Source organism: Schistocerca cancellata, chromosome 10 (assembly GCF_023864275.1).
Source record: "Schistocerca cancellata isolate TAMUIC-IGC-003103 chromosome 10, iqSchCanc2.1, whole genome shotgun sequence".
In the NCBI taxonomy this organism is placed as follows: domain Eukaryota; kingdom Metazoa; phylum Arthropoda; class Insecta; order Orthoptera; family Acrididae; genus Schistocerca; species Schistocerca cancellata.
This window is the reverse complement of record NC_064635.1, coordinates 2,051,305-2,069,708: the sequence shown is the minus strand read 5'-3', so window position 1 is coordinate 2,069,708 and position 18,404 is coordinate 2,051,305. Positions and strand designations below refer to the sequence as shown.

Genomic DNA, 18,404 nt, shown 5'->3' with positions numbered 1-18,404 from the left:
AGACGGCCGTAATGTCGCAGTTTGCAGAACCTGCTCCTCAAAGTGCTCCATGAAGAAATTTGCGACTGCTGGAGACAGTGGTGATCCCATGGCTGTGCAACCGTGAGGAAGATTCCGACGAGAGGACAACTTCCAACTCACTAAGGCAGAAGTAGGAAAGGCGTGGTCCGCTCACCCTACAACACACCAGAGTACGATGCTCCGTGAATTTGCGTAGTGTAGCGTAGCACCGGCAGTCAGTGAACTCCTGACGACGATGGCGGAAATGGCCATCGAAAGCTCGAGGATTTTATTCGAACTGGCGCTGCTGGAAAACCGAGAACGTTATATTCATGTATGCCGCCGCGAAAGACTCCAAGGACAAAGAGCAACGTGTGATATATGGGGAGCTCCGCAACAGTTCTACACCTATCTCCTACACACGGTCATAGCGCTAGCTGAACTGCGGATAGTAGCACACTGGAACTCGTCACGAGTCATTCGATTTGCTGACTTCGAGACTGTTTGTGCAGCCACCCTCTGCAGTTTTCGACGGTCCCCGTCTGTCAGTACATTGGCTCAGCCCGGCTCCGGCTTAGCTGCGTTTCCTACTTCTCGTTTCCACTTCACAGTCACGTCATCAACAGTCGACCTGGGCAGCTTTAGGAGGGTCGAAATGTCCCAGTGGACTTGTCACTCAGGTGACGTCCAATGACTGTTCCGGCCGTCACGAAAATAGCCACCTCAGCTTTGTCTCACAGCAATGCCAGTTAGTGGTAATTTCAAACGTTAGAAAAAAATCCCGAAAAAAATATTACACACGAATATTTTTAGTTTAGAGTACCATGGAATACTTTCTAAAAGAAAATTTGGTCTTCTGCTGCGAAAAAACAAATAAAAAAATTGACGTTACAAGAAATTTCGAAGAAAAATATATTAATTTTTTATTTCAGCGTACTGACAGAACAGAACCATTTACACATTTTGACTGAAAAATATATGTTAACACTGTCACTGTACGTGCGCGATACATTTTTTCTGTGAAAATATAAGACTTTAACGAGATTAAAAATAAAGTACCGTAAGTGGTGCAAAACTGCTCATTAAGTGTAATAAAAGGTGTTGTCATTGACAAATTTCCGTTCTGTTGGACCCCGTAAAAACTTCCACCGAAAGAGTTGTTGAGAAAAGTATAAAATTAATTTTGTTAACACCTGAGACATCATTATCGCATAATATCGCCTATGAACGAATTTTATTTGTGAAGAACTCCTTGCGCGGGTACGTTCGAGTACTTGGGTATCTACACTGGAATGTTTGTTCCGACTGTTCTCCTTAATAATGGTTCAAATGGCTCTGAGCACTACGGGACTTAACATCTGAAGTCATCAGTCCCCTAGAACTTACAACTACTCAAACCTAAGTAACCTAAGGACAGCATACACATCCATGCCCGAGGCAGGATTCGAACCTGCGACCGTAGCAGCAGCGCGGTTCCGGACTGAAGCTCCTAGAACCACTCGGCCACAGCGGCCGGCATCTCCTTAATACGACCGAGAATATTCTCCACGTCCGGAAAAGTTTTAATTTGCAGTTCTTTTTGGCGATTCGTCAGTTGACTCATCATCCAAATCTCCGATTTCCACTATACGAAACTAACTGCAGGTACTCTTAGGCGACTACTTGCGTTGAAGTCGAGTAAAATATATTTGGGCGTTGATTTTGACACAAGGGTCATCAAAGTATACTACAAGACTATGTCCTGAGCAGAGCATCAGCACATTGCACACAAAACTTCGTCCTCGCTGTTGCAATTTTTATGCATTCCATTAAAAATTGTCGTCCATTATCACGCTTACTGAATCTCAAAGAGTGTGAGCGGACAAGTCAAAGAACAGACGTCTCTGAGCTACAATAATTATTTTTTTCGCCGAGGTCACCCTGTATTTTTCTAGGCATAGGGTACGCTCAGCTGTTGAAATAGCTAAGTAAAGTTCTGCGATCTAACTTTTTGTCAAAATCGTTAAATTCCATAATTTCGTTTACTTTTGTATGTTTTCCTTAGAGAACCAAACCGCATGCTCATATCTAGAGATTCTATCAAGTTTACTGCACTGCCAATAAGGAATACAGTCGATTCTGAAATACCACAATATTTTGTAGTCATTTTATGAACTTGCGCAAAATATGTATTGTTGTTGGTTTCTTCACTGTTGGCCAGATCAGTGAAAAGCAGTACATTTGATACTAAAATTTTACATTGTTTTCGAATGTCTTTTCGCCCTTTACACACACCGACTGGAATAGCAGTACGTATAGGCCGATGCTGCTGAATTATGCTCCCTACCTGACACACGTCAATGCACCGAGCGAAACAGCGTGTGCCGCCCATCAGCTGCACTACTGGCAGTCTGGCAACGAAGTACGGACTGCGCGAATCACGGCAGCTAGCCACTGTGGACTGCAGGAGCTGGCTGTGACCCCGAGGTCTCTGCCTTCGTGACGGCCGCTGCGTCCACAGGGCGAAGCGACTCAGCTCTGCTGAACGACCCGTTTTGGTGTCGCTGACTCATCCTTCACCGACAACATGACACTCCCCCCCCTCCCCGGACCTCGTTCTGCACTGCCCCCCCCCCCCCCCCCTCGTCACGTCTAGTGGACAGTTCTTCATTACGCAGGTGTATCACGTAATGAGTACGCTGCCCGTTCTATCACTCCGATCTTATACCGACACTACACGCCTTAATAGTGGCCGTTACGGACCAATTAAGTGGTTTATAAGCAACCTATTAGTAAGCTCACAAGAATTTCGCACGAGGCTGTCAGTGAACTCAAGCCTTGCGTCACAAGTGAATCTATGAGTTCACACTCGTGCGTATTCCTACACACTGTGATCGTGTCATTATTGTCAGCTGAAGTGTACAGACCACATGAAAAGTGAACTGAACTCAGTTCATGTAGAACCATTGTCTCAACGTGCTCATTTTGCATTTTCACAAATCAGAATTTGCTAGTCATTTGTTTGGAAGAGCATATCACAAAATTCAGTTACTCTACTTTTGCACCATAATTCATTGCGAAACTCATAGAGAAGTAAATCAGTTCCCTTGAATAGATTAACTTGTTTTCATTCACTAATCTGATATTATGGTAAATATGTAGGGGCTCATTTTTCAGTTCTAAAGTATTTGTGCACAAAATCTTATTCGTTACAAGTAATACGAGCTCCTCAGCCAGTGTAATATAGCGTGCGTGCAGGTAGAGTGCAATAGGACTAGGTGCTTCTTTGTAATGTATTCCAATTTACTTAATTATTAAATGTATAAAATTATTATTATGGATAATAGTAGTAATAGAAATAGAAAGATTATCTGCCCATGCCTTAATAAGGTCACGTTAAGTACTGGTGCTGGCTATGATAATAGTAATAACAATAATAGCACCACCACTAACGTCCCTAACAACAATTCTAGCAATAGTGGACACCAAAAGATCCTGAGGAAGATCCCAGCAGAGGGGTCGAAACGTCGAACATTTTAGAAGAAACATGACGCAGCCTAATAACCCAGAACATTTTAACTTCGGTGACAACGGACACGAAAGCCTGCAGACTTACATAACAATAAAATTGATAATAACAGCAGTGGCAGTATAAAACTCAAAAATTAATGAAGACTAAGCGCATAAAACTGGCATTTGGCGAAACAGGTTTCGAGAGCAACAGGCATTCAGGTGAACTACCCCAGACAGTACCTTTAGGAAATGAAGATGTCCAGGCTAAAGGTGAAAACAAGTGTACGTAGTGGTTTATAAACGCGCCTTTTACCCCGTAATTGGAGTAGGCGCTCTGTTTCTTTAGCAGATACGTTATTAGTGATCTTCTCGAAGCTGGGTGTGTGTTAACGATCCCTGATACAACAAGAAAAACCAATCAAAAGTCGGGTCCCTGCTTAGAGAGAGCAGCTGTGAAGTAGAGTCGCCCATGGAAGCGGCTGTTCCTGCTGTGAAGGTGTGAGGCAGTACAAGCCGTGAGGTGCAGCAGGCACAGCCCGAGGGAATCTCTGCCCTTGGCTGCATGTATCTAGGATATTTCTGCAGGCAAGGGTGAAATATGAAACAAACGTCGAATGTCGACGTTTACATACATACTCACAAATACAGCGAGGGAAGAACTACAGTCTGTACGCCTCCGTATGAGCTCTAATTCCTCGTATCTTGTCTTCGTGGTCCCTACGCGAAATGTATGTAGGCGGTAGTAGGATCGTTCTGCAGTCAGCTTCAGATGCCGGTTCTCTAAATATTCTGATTAGTGGCCCTCAAAAAGAACGTTGCCTTCTCCCCAGGAATTGCCATTTGTGTTCCCGAAACATCTTCGTAACACTTGCGTACTACTTGAACCTGCCAATTCCAAACCTAGCAGTCCGCCTCTGAATTGCTTCGATGTCTTCCTTCAATCTGACACATGCTCGTTCCATCTAAGATCGCTTTGCAGCGTTACTCCCAGATATCTAAACGACGTGACTTGTCAAGCAGGATATGCTAATGGTACACCGGAACATTATGGCGTTGTTTTCCCCTACTCATCTGCGTTAACTTACATTTGTCTACATTTCGAGGTATCTGCCATTAATCACACCAACTAGAAATTCTTTCTAAGTTATCTGGTATCCTCCTACAGTGACTCACCTTCCCGTGCACCACAGCATCATCAACAAAGAGCTGCAGACTGCTGCCTGCCCTGTCCATCATGTCATTTACGTACATATAAAATAATAGCGGCCCTATTACAGTTCCCGTGGCACCTCTGCCGATACCCTTGTCTCTGATAAACGCTCACCTTCGAGGACAGTATGCTGGCCTCTGTTATTTCAGAAATCTCAGAGGCACTCAGATACCTGGGAACCTATTACGTATTTTCGCCCCTACATTAACAGTCTGCAGTGGGGTACCATGTAAAATCGTTTTCGCAAATCTAGAAATATGTAACCTGCCTGTTGCAAGCTGAGTTTCACAACAGTGATGCTTTCTGAAACCTTGTCGGTTCATGGACATAAGCTTTTCGGTCTATAGGAATTTTATTAAGGTCGAACTGAGAATAGATTTAAGAACTGTGCAGCAAACCGATGTTAAGGATACTGGTCTGTCATTTTGCGGGTTCGTCACTTTACCGTTCTTACATACGTGACTCACCTGCGCTTTTCTCCTGTCACTTGGCACTTTGTGCTGGCCGAGGGATTCGCTATGAATGCAGACTAACGCGGACTGACGCGGACTGATAGATGAAAATTCTACAGATAATGTCATTAAGCTCACTTACATTTTACATTTACATTTATACTCCGCAAGCCACCCAACGGTGTGGGACCAGTGCTCTTTGTAAAACCGAACTGGGATTCCGTCCGTACCTCACTACTTATTTGTTTTCAACTCTTTCAATTGTTTCTCTACGCCACGGATGCTTACAACGACGCCGTCTATACGGGAGGCTGTTCGATGGCCGGCAGACGGTGTAGTTGTACGATTCTCCTGCGCGAAGATTTTCTGAAACGCATAATTTTAAACCTCGGCTTTCGTTGTGCTATCTTCAACTACCACACCAGACTGGTCAAAGAGTGACTGGATAGAAGACTTAGACCCGCTTAACGATTTTACACAGGACCACAGTTTCCTCGGGTCCTCGGCTACATCTTTTGCTAAGGTATGACGGTGGTTGTTGTACACTTCGCGCTTGGACCTTTTCATAGACGCACGAATCTACATCTACATCTACATCTAACAATCTTTGCCTATCTTCATTTACGTTCTCTCTTTTAAACTCAGAGTGCAACGGCCTCTGCTGCCTCAGCATTTCCGAAATTTCGTTGCTAAGCCACGGCACTTTATTGTGAATAGCAGAGAAATCACGTACACGTAGATGTGGGTCATTTCCGTTCTTAATCCACTTAGCTGGGACGTACATCTCCAGTGTATGAATGACAATCCATTTAAACTTTGCCAGTAATTTCTCTACGTTCTTCATACTGGAACTAAATAATAATTTTATCTTGAAATACTTCCACTGGACCGTGTTCGCAAAAAAACAACACTATCGTATTGTGAGTTCACCTTAATGCAAAAAACTCTTGTTATTTATTTATTTATTCCCCAATTTCAGCGACAATATTGCTATCATTACTGGGTTCTTTAATACTAAAACGTTCAAAAATAGCGTACTTATTAACATTCCAAAACATTATTATTTGTGTAGTGTTTGGTTCCAAATATTTTTCTGTGAGTAGTTTCATTACAGCTTTTTACATTGCGTCACAGCATGGTTTTTGCGATTGTTGCCGTTGTTAAAAAGAACAAGATGGTACGCAATGAGATACAGTAATAAAATTGCACATAGAATTGGGAACATATCGAAAATGCAAGGGATCGCAGTAACATTCAGAACAAACAACACAGTTCAACAAAGGCTAAGACCAGGAAAAGGAACCTCACAAAAAGTCAGCGAAGCCGGAAAATACCAACTCACGTGTACCTCATCTCAGGCCCAATGCATAGGACAAACAAGCAGAAATCTCTGAACAATGTACACAGAGAACATCAGAGCTCTAAAGAGTCAAGCACAGTTTCCACTTTCGCGGAACACATAATGAATAAAAAACTACAATTCTTCTACTATCGAAACTGATCTACATATCCTCAAATACAGCAACAGTTTATACCGAAAACTAACAATAAAAGAAAATTATTACTACAAAAGGCTGTAGTGGAAGGGAAAAACTAATAATCGAAAACACGACACTTTACAACAACACATTCTTTACCGCTCAAAGAGAGCTGACACACACACACACACACACACACAAAAACACAAACACACACAAACTAATCCCGCATCACACACACAGAGGCGACACATTTCTCGCGACACACGCTAAACGGAAGATAGCGTGATGTATTGGATTACGAACAAGGAGCAAAGTTTTGTTTTTCTGCGTCCAAAAGCGGCTGCAAGCCGTCTAACAAATGTGAGTACATGGCAAACTACGTAACAACGTCGTACACACCAAAACTTTATCCACAACGCTACCGCAATTGTATAACGCTGGCACACACAGAGTGACAGTTATTGAACAATGTGAAAAAAACGTAAATTATTTACAAACTACGGCGTGCACACACTTTATTCGACATGTAAACGTCACTAGAGATATTCATATTTAGGTCATGACATGTGTGATATGCCTGCCAGCATTGGCGATGATGTGGCGCTGGCGAATAGGGAAACTCTGCGCGACTTGCTGAAGTGTAAGAACATCGATGCTGTCTATGACCTCATGAATGGCTGTTTTCAGAGCAGCAGTGGTTTGGGATTATTGGTGTAGATCTTGTCTTCAATATGGTCCCACACAAAGGAATCACATGTGTTCAGAAGCGTAGAATATGGCGGCCAATCGAGGCCCATGGCAGTGGCCACTGGGTACCCCAGCGCCAGAGTGTGGTCTCCAAAGTGTTCTTCCAGGACATCAGACACACTCCTGGTTTGATGGAGTCGAGCTCCGTCCTGCATGAACCACATCTTGTCGAAATCAGAGTCACTTTGGATAATGGAGATGAAGTCATCTTCCAAACGTTCACAAACCGTTGGGTAGTCATCGTGCCATCAAGGAATATCGCACAGATTATTCCGTGATTGAACATCGCATAGCACACAATAACCAGTTAGGGGTGAAGAGACTTCCCGATCACGAAATGTGGATTCTCAGGCCGAAAACTCCCCAATTTTGCTTATTGACGAACCCATCCAAATGAAAGTGGGCTTCGTCGCTAAACCAAACGCACATGCGCATACTAATTCCCATCATGCTCCGCGGCCAACCGTGCAGCTTGAACTTTCCGACGCAAACCGTTCAGAAGTTATGGCGATTTTATTTCATATAGTTCAATAATTGTCACCTTGTAAGTTCGCGTTTCGTATTTGTTTATTAACAGTTGCTATTACAGTCGTAGATGACATGATGTATGCCGAGGACAACCGCGATGAAAAAATCGCAGAAAATATGCCGGAAACAGCGACAACAATGTCAGAATCCATGCTGTGACGTAAAGTAAATAAGGTATTATGAAAATGTTCAAAGAAACCACATTTAGCACCAAACAGTACGCTTGTAATAATGTTTTACATTGCTCGAACTGTCCACGGCTATACTGCCGGTTCATAGTGTCCAACGGGCACAATGTTTAAGAAGACTCTCAGCGAGAAGCACGAACTGGCGACCAGGGCGGACGCAGCAAGCACGTCGACGCTACGACACGGCAGATTCCGACGCCCACGTCTTCGCGACCGGCGGCGCGCGGGCGCGGACGGCGAAGAGAGCGGCCCGCGGGGGGAGCGGACTTAAATCGGCCGCCCGCCCTCAGGAGCTCAGTTCGTCAGCGCACCTGACGATGGCGACGTGTCTGATCGCCGAAATATTGTGCCCGTTGGGCACTATGGACCGGCAGTATAGCCGTGGACTGTTCGAGCAACAAATACGCCGGGAGAAACGGAAGAATCACATGTTTTACATTGTTTATAAGTTGCTATGTTAGCATGTTTTAGAGCCACAGCCCACTGCTGATAGCGATGTCGTCGCTGAAACTCGTTTGGAAATAAATAAATAAACAACAGAAATGTTTCACAGCAAGGCGGACCCACAATGCCATGCTGCTGGAACTAAATGATGTCAGTCCATTCTCTAAGTGGGACGATAACAACTGTTTATCTGCTCATTCTGGCGGAAATAGTGTCCTAGGAGCCTCGACCGAATTACTAACTTCCGTAACCATAGTCGTTACGATGAGATCATGATCACTTATCACCCTCTGTACACTGAAGCTATCGATAAGGTGTGGTCTGTCTCTTTGTTGCTATGAGGTCCAAGAGGTCCAAGATATTTCCACTTCGTGTGGGCAGCCGAATTAGCTGCTGAAGACAGTTTTCAGAAAACGTGTTCAAAACTACTTTGCGTGACTGTCTGTCTGTCTGTCTGTACCATACCGCAATGAATCCGCTGGCGTCCTGGTCTATACTCGGTAGGTTAAAGTCACCTCCAAATAATAAGGCGTTATTTGGGATTTTACTTGCCACTGACCGTAGATTTGCTTTGAATGACTCTTGACCTATTATGAGAGTTCGAGAGTCATTCAAACAAGAATCGGGTGGTCGATAAAAACATTCAACAATTAGCTTGGTTTCACCCAGAGCCAGCACTGAACACTCCGCCTCCTACGGCGTCACACGTGTACTGACCGCAACCGTTACACCACCAGCTAGAAGCGCCATGACGAGGTGTAACAGCAGTAGCACCAGTGGTGGTGGAGCTACCAGTAGTAGTTTTGTTCACCTGTTGATGGTTTCATAAAGGTACTGGACACGTCGTGGTATTAAAATTTAAGAACAGGAAACATAATTCACGTATGGGGTGTGTCGAAGTCTTCGCATCAAACGCGTACAGGTGGTATCTCATGTCACTTAGAACAACTGTTGTTAGAGATAAATTGTCTGCTGACCCTAGGCATTCTTTTGTATAGGTTGTGCCCATGACAGGTGGTAGGGCGTAGGGGTTGCTCCGTGTGAAATGTACTGGGCCGAGCAAAATTAAAATTCCTGACTCGCTTCTAACATAATTTCTTCGCTTACACACACTCATTCTTGTGGTATTCTTCTTACAAATAGCTCTAGCAGTTTACTGTGGTAGGCAGTATGCAGCACACCTGTCCGTTAGACCCTGTTTCCCTGGTGAAATCTCGTCGTTCCGCGGCCGGTGAACACGAACTGTGACCTACCATCGACGAACATTTTGTCTGTTGCAGAAGTTGTTCCCCGCCGGCCTTGTTGACCGAGCGGTTCTAGGCGCTACAGTCTGGAACCGCGCGACCGCTACGGTTGCAGGTTCGAATCCTGCCTCGGGCGTGGTTGTGTGTGATGTCCTTAGGTTAGTTAGGTTTAAGTAGTTCTAAGTTCTAGGGGACTGATGACCTTACAAGTTAAGCCCCATAGTGCTCAGAGCCATTTGAGCCAATTTGTTCCCCGTGACGAGATCTACCACTCCCAGACGTTTGACGCAAAGACTTTGAAACACCTTGTACGCTGGTAGTTAGATACTTCCAGGTCCAGACTGACAAAGAAACGACGGAGGAGGTAGTCGGCCACGGCCTCACAGTAGAAACCATCCCGGAGTTTGCCTGAAATAATTTAGGGAAACTGCGGAAAGCCTAAACCAAGGGTGGCCGGATGGAGACTCGAGCCTCCGAGGCCAGTCTGCTTAATAACAGAGGAGCCCTAATTCGGTTTTTCCCTGGAGTACAGCACTGCGTCGCAAAGAACTCATTTAATGACACGAGAAGCTGACGGTGCCCTGCTCATTCACTTCCTGAGGTAGGCCTAGCAGCACGACACTGCTGCAATCAACATTCATAATCATGGCCGTTTTTACAAGTTTCTTTTTAATGGTAAAAAGCTTCCAGTCGCCAAGATCGCATAAATTCGTCTTGATTTTTATACCTGGTTTCGAGAGATATAGTGTCATCTTCCGGACTTCAAAAATTTTTGTTACTAAACCTGTTCATTGTCAGGTATAGAGTATCATGCAATCTCGGCATTATGAGGGGTAAAATATAGCACTTCATACAAAGGTTAGTCAGAAATAAAAAAATTACAGTTAAAAAAAGCACCTCGTGTACGTGGAAATGTTCTATAAAAGCGGTCACAACGATTGCTAATTCTCTTTCAGTTCGAAAGACAAAATCTTATTACGTTTCTGTAGGGTATTAAGAAATGTTGTTCCCTTCTTCCAAGCGATGCGTTTTTGTTTACCCGAGTTCAGGATTCCATGTAGTATTACTCCGCTACTTTTAGCTGAAGGGCAGAAATTTATGTTTGAATCACGTAGGACTAAAGTTGGGTGTGATTTACAAAATTTTGACATAACGAGCACAGAATAACAAACCATAATGCCTTGGTTTATCGACTGATCGAGCTTTAGCCGTATGTCCTGTTTGATGCTGCATTCACTCAATAGCTCTCCTAATGGGAACCCGGCTGACCTTCAATGAGAAAAGTGTCAGGATTCACACTGAACCGTGGGGGGCATATGATGCTATCCGTCTTCATTGTTACTATACATACAGTTCTACATAACAAATTATGTGTACTAATTACCTTACTACAAATTACTTCGATAATTTTTAATTAATAATGAATTTGAATATCAATAGAGTAAATAACGGTATTTCTGTCACTCACATGATGCTTGGCAGGAAAGAAGTGGACTTCATAGCAAACTGAAAATGTGTTTTCTACGTTCTGCTACTGCTAGCTAGAATAAGTTTTACATTACACTTAGTAGTTCATGACGTAAAGAGAATAATTCTCTGATTAAGCTTAATATTTTTTACTGTATATACTCATTTGTAAGTTGGCGACAGTTAGCTGTAAATAAGTAAGGAAATACTGTTACCACAAAAAGTGCAGTCGATTACGTGAGAAGTTGGAAGTAAAGTTTGCACAGAAAAAAATTAAAACAGAAAGAAGCATAATTAGTAAAGATGTGTATGTGCCAGAGAGAGAGAGAGAGAGAGAGAGAGAGAGAGAGAGGTATTTGTAATAAATACTCCGAAAGAAATGCTCAAAGGAAAATTTGGCCAAGGATGAAGGATTCTTGAAAGTAATTTTAGCAAAGTAAAGGGTATACTTTGGAGAGGAACAGTGAAAATCTCTGATAATTATAGAAGAGAGGGCATCTGAACGGAATGAGAACTTCAAAGAGTTGTACGATGAAAGAACTTGTGGTAAAAATAGTATCCCACATGTATGAAACAGTGGGTCAACCATTAGATTTCCAGAAAAATATTGTCAGGATACCTTAGAAAGGTCTAATGTGAATCGGTGGGCGGATTATCGAATGACCAGTCTAACATTTCAGACCTTGAAAAATAAAGAAGAAGTATAGTGAAAAAAATTGAAGTGGTACTGGATGAAGTTAAGTTTGGCTTAAGAAACTGACAAGATACACAAGATACAGAAAAGCAAGTCTATCCTTGTTCATAGTAATGAAAGAAGGTTGAATAATAAAACCGAGATATCTTTTATATGATTTGTTGTCCGAGAGACAGCATTCTGTAATGAAAGGCGTACTGAAAGTCAAAATCCTAACAAGAAAGTAATTAAACCGCTTCGAGTCCTCTCTCGGGCATGGAGTGTGTGTTGTTTTTATCATAAGTTTTAGTTAGTTTAAGTAGCATGTAAGTCTAGGGACCGATGATATCAGCAGTTTGGTCCCTTAGGACTTCACACACATTTGAACATTAAACTGTAGGAACAGTCGAGTAATCTACAGCGTCCATGCACACAATGTGGGGGTGATAAAAATGAAGAACGAAAGGGAAAAGTTAACCTTAAGGAAAGGAGTACGGTAAAATGATACACTGCTGAACAAAGGTTTTGAATACTATCGTAAATTGTAGTATACTGGACTAGAGGTGTCGTTGACCCAGACACTTCATGCAGTATCCAGTTGGAGCCCATATACTGGACGGTGTCTACTGCTGGGATGCTTCGTGGCCGTTTATCAATGATGTAAACATACTGGTGGCGCAGCGACACACCGCGAGCAGTCCAGTACCAACAAGAGCTCCGTTCAGTTTGTGTTCAGAACTGCAGTAACACGCCAAGTAGAGGCATACGACACTTTGACCGAGTCATGATAGGGTCTTTACTACATCAGGTCAGACACAGCAAGATGGTAGCGATCGGTAACATATCTCTCACAGCGGTGTGTCTAACGTATAGAGAAACTACGTAGTGTGCAGTCCTAAAACATCGACTGCACACAGACCAGCGTAGCGTCGCGAACGTCATCGAGAAGGCGCTGACCCGCGCGCCAATGGTGAGAGCGGCACCGCCGCACCCCAGGGACTGCAGCGCCCCCCGTCAGCGCTGCTCCGACCCACCGCTGGTCGGCCACGAGGTCGGTCGCAGACTTCGAGAACATCAGCACTGAGTAATAGGAAGACGATACTTATCCAGCCTTCTGAGAGTAGTAATAGGGTGCAAAAGCAATTGAATATAGTAAGCAGACGAAGCCACCTCACAACGATAAGTTATGTTTCTTTCCTTTTTAGAAATAAAGTGTTATGTACAGATCATTTTGGATTCCTGCCACCAGCCATCGCAACATCTCTCCTTGCTTGTTTGTGCTGGTGCTGACTTCTATAGCAGCCGACACAACTCAGAGATCGGAAATGTGAAGTATCAGACATCGCAGTGAACGTCCTCGTGTGACAACACCAGTGCAATATCGTTTTCTCCAACTGTCGGCTCGCAGGCTCCCAACATCAGGTGCCAGAAATATTCGAAATGATGTCGCGTGAGCAACAAGGTTCAAAATGGTTCAAATGGCTCTGAGCACTATGGGCTTGACTTCTAAGGTCATCAGTCCCCTAGAACTTAGAACTACTTAAACCTAAGTAACTTAAGTACATCACACACATCCATACCCGAGGCAGGATTCGAACCTGCGACCGTAGCGGTCGCGCGGTTCCAGACTGTAGCGCCTAGAACTGCTCGGCCACACCGGCCGGCGAGCAACAAGGATTTGTATCTTAGACCAAACAGTGCATAGAAGATTATACCAGCGTGTCTTCATTCCAGATGATCAATGAGAAATTTTGCACCGAGCCAACGGAACCGACGCAGTCGAAGTATCTGAGTTCTTGCAAATCAACACTGGATCATTGCACAATGGGATAATGTCATGTTTGGTGACGAGGCCTCGATCGATTTGGGGCCGGACACTAGACGTGTTAGGGTTTGGAGAAGCGCTAGATGACACCAGGAAAACAGATACATTCAAAAAGTCCATTCGTTTGCCGTTGGAAGTGTAATGCTCTTGACGAAGATAATGATGGGATGCCAAACCCTGTAATTTCCAACTACGGCAATTTGACTGGTCTCCGATACCTCCAAGAGGTCATACAAACGATTGGAGTCCGTGACAAGCTCATCCTAGTCGATGGCAATGCAAGACCGCACCTTACTCTATCAGTGTCTCAGTACCTTCAAAGTTGCAATATCAACCGAATGCATTGGCCAGCACAGGCCCCAGACACGAATGCAACTGAGCATGCATGGGACGCGTTGAAGGTGGCCACCGCACAGCGTCCGGATCCACCTGGCTGAAGCTACCAGTGGGGAGCGGGACCTCATACCGCACGATGAACTTGGCGGTCTCTTCCAGAACATTCCTCATTCCTCGCAGAGTGGAAGTGAGTTCTTCCACTCTGCGAGGAACGAGGACATACTACTCAAGAGTGATAGTCATCATTATAAGATTAAGATTTTCAGTGTTTTGTTATCAAGATGTACATTTAGGAGACAGCCTGGTTTTGTAATGATTTTTTGTAAGTAACCAAAATTGTTATTGTTTTCAGAAGGAATTGTGTTTATTTTGGTAATAAGGCATTGTACAAACCTCAGTGGATGCACTATAAAAAGGCATTGTAGTAAAGCCTATGATATTCCAAACTTTTGTTGAGGTGTGCAGCTCATAAGCAGCGTTTCTTAACGTACACGATTTGCAACCAGTGGAAAAAGTGAGAGAATATATCAAAAGACGAGTACAGATGCTAGCGGAACAAATACCAGTGATAAGATTAGCGGAAAGTATAGCCCTGTCTCACGAAGGTTCAGGAGGAATTAGATGAACGGCCGGATAGAATCGACGCCCTACTTGACACAGAATCTGCGTCCAAGTACACAGAATTTATGTTGAGGATTAACCAAATAAGGAAAATTTCAGGAAGTGAAGCATAAATGTGAGTAGTGACTAGATAAACATGGGCATTGTAGAAACAGGGGGAGAACCATTCTCTCATTGAGCAAGATTGCAGAAGATGTTCCGATTATGGACGATATCTGTACTTAATTGCCAAAGGTGAATAAAAATTTCTTTAAGAGAAGAGCACTTTCATCACGGAATACTGGCGTGGAGGAGATAAACAAATTCGTTACAGTGTATATGCGGAATGGTGTGTGGGATGTAAGTAAAATCCAAGGTGTAGGAAAACTGGAGGCAGAAATCATGGTTAGCGTAAAACGTGCCATTTGATTAGAGACGCTGCAGAAGCCCGCACTGGAGAAGGTGGGCACAGAGGGCAGCCGCGTCCATTCCAGAGGAAGCGTCCCAGCATTCAGCATAAGCGATTCAAGGAGACCACGGAAGACATAACTGTGGATGTGCGGAACAGGGTTTCACCCGACGTCGCCCGGATGCGGGCCCAGTGAGTAATACTGCCGTAGCCAGGTGGCAAGCGCTCGAATGTTAGAGGCGTAGAACGATGTTGGAAATAGCAGGCGCCAAGGGAAAGGAACATGCAGAGATTAGAATGCACCCAAGGACGGCCAAGAGTTTAATAAAACAAAGCTTGTAAAGTAGATTCGGGCTGAACCCAAGTCATCGTTATAGAATTGGTAAGGGTAGAATCTGAACTAACGAATTACGATTCGTGCGAAGAGCGGGACGTGAACTTGAGCCCCCTGCTTATTAGGCAGCTGTGTTATCCGCTGTACGCTGCACCAAGGCCCTCCTTAATAGAAGCTCCAGTTGGCACTTCAGCCTCGGTGCAAATTTTAGTTCGTTACTTCAGCTTCTATCCTTATCGAAAATAAATCTGAGACTCAGTATGTCTCCAGGAAAATTTAATGACATCAGATCAAAAGATTAAGTCATAGAACCGTTACTGTTCATAAAGTATAGAGCGTGTTTATGTGATGCTGATACAGACTTTCATAGATGATGGAGGATGAAGGGCAAAAGTGTATCAAGTTCAACTGCGACACCCTCGTCCGACAATGACAGAGTCAAAGTTACATGCGAAAACCGTTCTGATATCTGTGACACTGGAATACATGTACCTGTACCGTTGCTGCTAAGAGTGCATGGAGTTGCCAACTGCCAATTTTCAGAAGTGTTAGAATGCATCAAAAGAGGGAAAAAATTTCGATTGTGTATGGGCTCTGGAATGCTTACCTTGAGACCTATGGGAACGTGTTCAGCAGAAGAGATGTGTTTCACAGCAGCGAAGGTGAACAAGCGCTCATGGTTCTTACTGTACGCATTCTAGAGCCCGTGCTTACTGAGCATTTTCTCCTTGTTTCGGTTCATAACAGAACCCCTGAAAGCTGCCCACCCTACAGCCTTAGAAAAGACATTACCAGTACACGTATTGCATTGCCAGCGGTACCAGAACGATTTTCGCTTATAAATTTCCATTCGGTCGTTGCCGGACGAAGGTCCCTTACTTCAGACTGATACATTTACCCTTCATTTACCCTTTATCCTACACCGGCCGATGTGGCCGTGCGGTTAAAGGCGCTTCAGTCTGGAACCGCGTGACCGCTACGGTCGCAGGTTCGAATCCTGCCTCGGGCATGGATGTGTGTGATGTCCTTAGGTTAGTTAGGTTTAATTAGTTCTAAGTTCTAGGCGACTGATGACCTCAGAAGTTAAGTCCCATAGTGCTCAGAGCCAGCCCCTTTATCCTGCACCATCCCTGAAAGTCTGTAACAGCATCATGTAATCACCCTGTGCAAAAGATGTGGGTAATGTTGGGACTGAAGCTTCCTGGCAGATTAAAACTGTGTGCTGGACCGAGACTCGAACTCGGGACCTTTGCCTTACAGCTTTACTTCTGCCAGTATCTCGTCTCCTACCTTCCGAGGTTCGGAGGAGAGCTTCTGTGAAGTTTCGAAGGTAGGAGACGAGATACTGGCAGGACTAAAGCTGTGAGGAAGGGGCGTGTGTCGTGCTCGGGTAGCTCAGTCGGTAGAGCACTTGCCCGAGAAAGGCAAAGGTCCCGAGTTCGAGTCTCGGTCGGGCACACAGTTTTAATCTGCCAGGAAGTTTCATATCAGCAGAGTGAAAATCTCATTCTGGAATGTTGGGACTGCTTGCAAATGATGCTGATGTGTATACGTACGAGTGAGTCGCAACGCTAGAAAATTCTAGCGAAGCGCAAGAAGACCTACAGAGGATCCCCGTTTGGTTTACGTAGTGGAAGTCGAGCCTGAACATATAGAGACAAAAATCCCGTTACTAGATGAATACACCATTGACGTATAATTACTGGAAAAATTCAGATCCATCGAGTGTCTGTCAGTGTGCTCACGGTGAGAATGCAAGGGAACGACAGCATAAAGAAACTGTATAAAAGCCAGATACCACACTTATAGTCACTGGAAGACTCCTGACGCAGTGTAATCCAGCTACGGAGGGGGTGGCTCACCAGACTCTCATTCGGCCGGTACTGGAGCGAACAGAGGCGACCAGCGCCTGCTGCCGTCGCTTTCACTGCAGCAGTAAACGGCAGGCGATGCCGGAGAGGAACAGTTCACAACAGGGGCGGCCTACTGTTGAAATTCCGAGAGCATACGATCCTAAAACTGTCATTCAGTACATTATATCTCGAGACAGGATCGTGAAGGTAAAACTACAGTCATTCGAGCTCACGCGGAAGATCCCCCAACATCAGTGGTTCCGCGACACTTTCAGAGACAGCCCGCTCCATGCAAACGCCCCTCTACCGACAACTCGAACGGCCGCGCGCTCCGCCAGGAGTGGCTGTTCAGCCCCGTGTTCCCGGGCGAACAGCACGTTTATTCTAGCGACACGGCAAATATGCTGGATGCGACCCTTGTTTCTGCTCGATCGTGCTGCGTGCCCAACGCGCCACTCAAATGCGAGTACACGAGGACGGCCTCGGCGGAACAAGTACAACGTCCAACCAGCTACATCCCGCTCAGACAGGACTCTCGCTCCGTACTGAGTCACCACAAGGGCGACGGGCGATGGAGTTGCAGTGAGAGTCTGCATCTACAACATACTTCATTACTCCGCAGTTCACAGTTAAGTGCCTAGCAGAGGATTCTTCAGACCGCCTTCACACTACTTTCAGGACAGCACGTGAGAAAAACGAACACTGAAATCTTTCCGTGCGAGCTTTAATTTCGCCTATTTAATTATGATGACCATTCCTCTTTATGTAGGCGGGCACCAGCAAAATAATTTCATACCCTGAGGACAAATTTGCTGATTGAAATTTCGTGAAAATGTCCTGCCGCAAACGAACATCGCCTTTGTTTTAATGATTGCTACCCCAATTTACGTATCATGTCTGTGGCAATCTTTCCCGTATTTCGTGATAATACAAAACGAGCTGCCCTTCTTCGAACTATTTCCATGTCTTCTGTCAATCCTATGTAATGTGGATCGCACACCTCACAGCAATGCTACAGAAAATGGCGGACAAACGTGGTGTAGGCAGTCTCTTCTTGCAGTTTCTATGTGTCCTGTCCATAAATCATAGTCTTTGGTTATCTTTCTCGACAATACTATCTA

At 44.6% G+C, this 18,404-nt stretch overlaps 1 protein-coding gene and 1 non-coding gene across 2 annotated transcripts in view; one reads left to right on the top strand and one right to left on the bottom strand.

Moving 5' to 3' along the window:
- Window positions 1-18,404, bottom strand: part of LOC126106689 (pinopsin-like) — a 163,604-nt gene that overhangs the window by 22,977 nt on the left and 122,223 nt on the right. The window lies entirely within an intron of this gene.
- On the top strand, window positions 16,814-16,888 carry Trnas-aga (transfer RNA serine (anticodon AGA)). Its single transcript has one exon. It is a non-coding gene; the product is annotated as a tRNA-Ser (tRNA).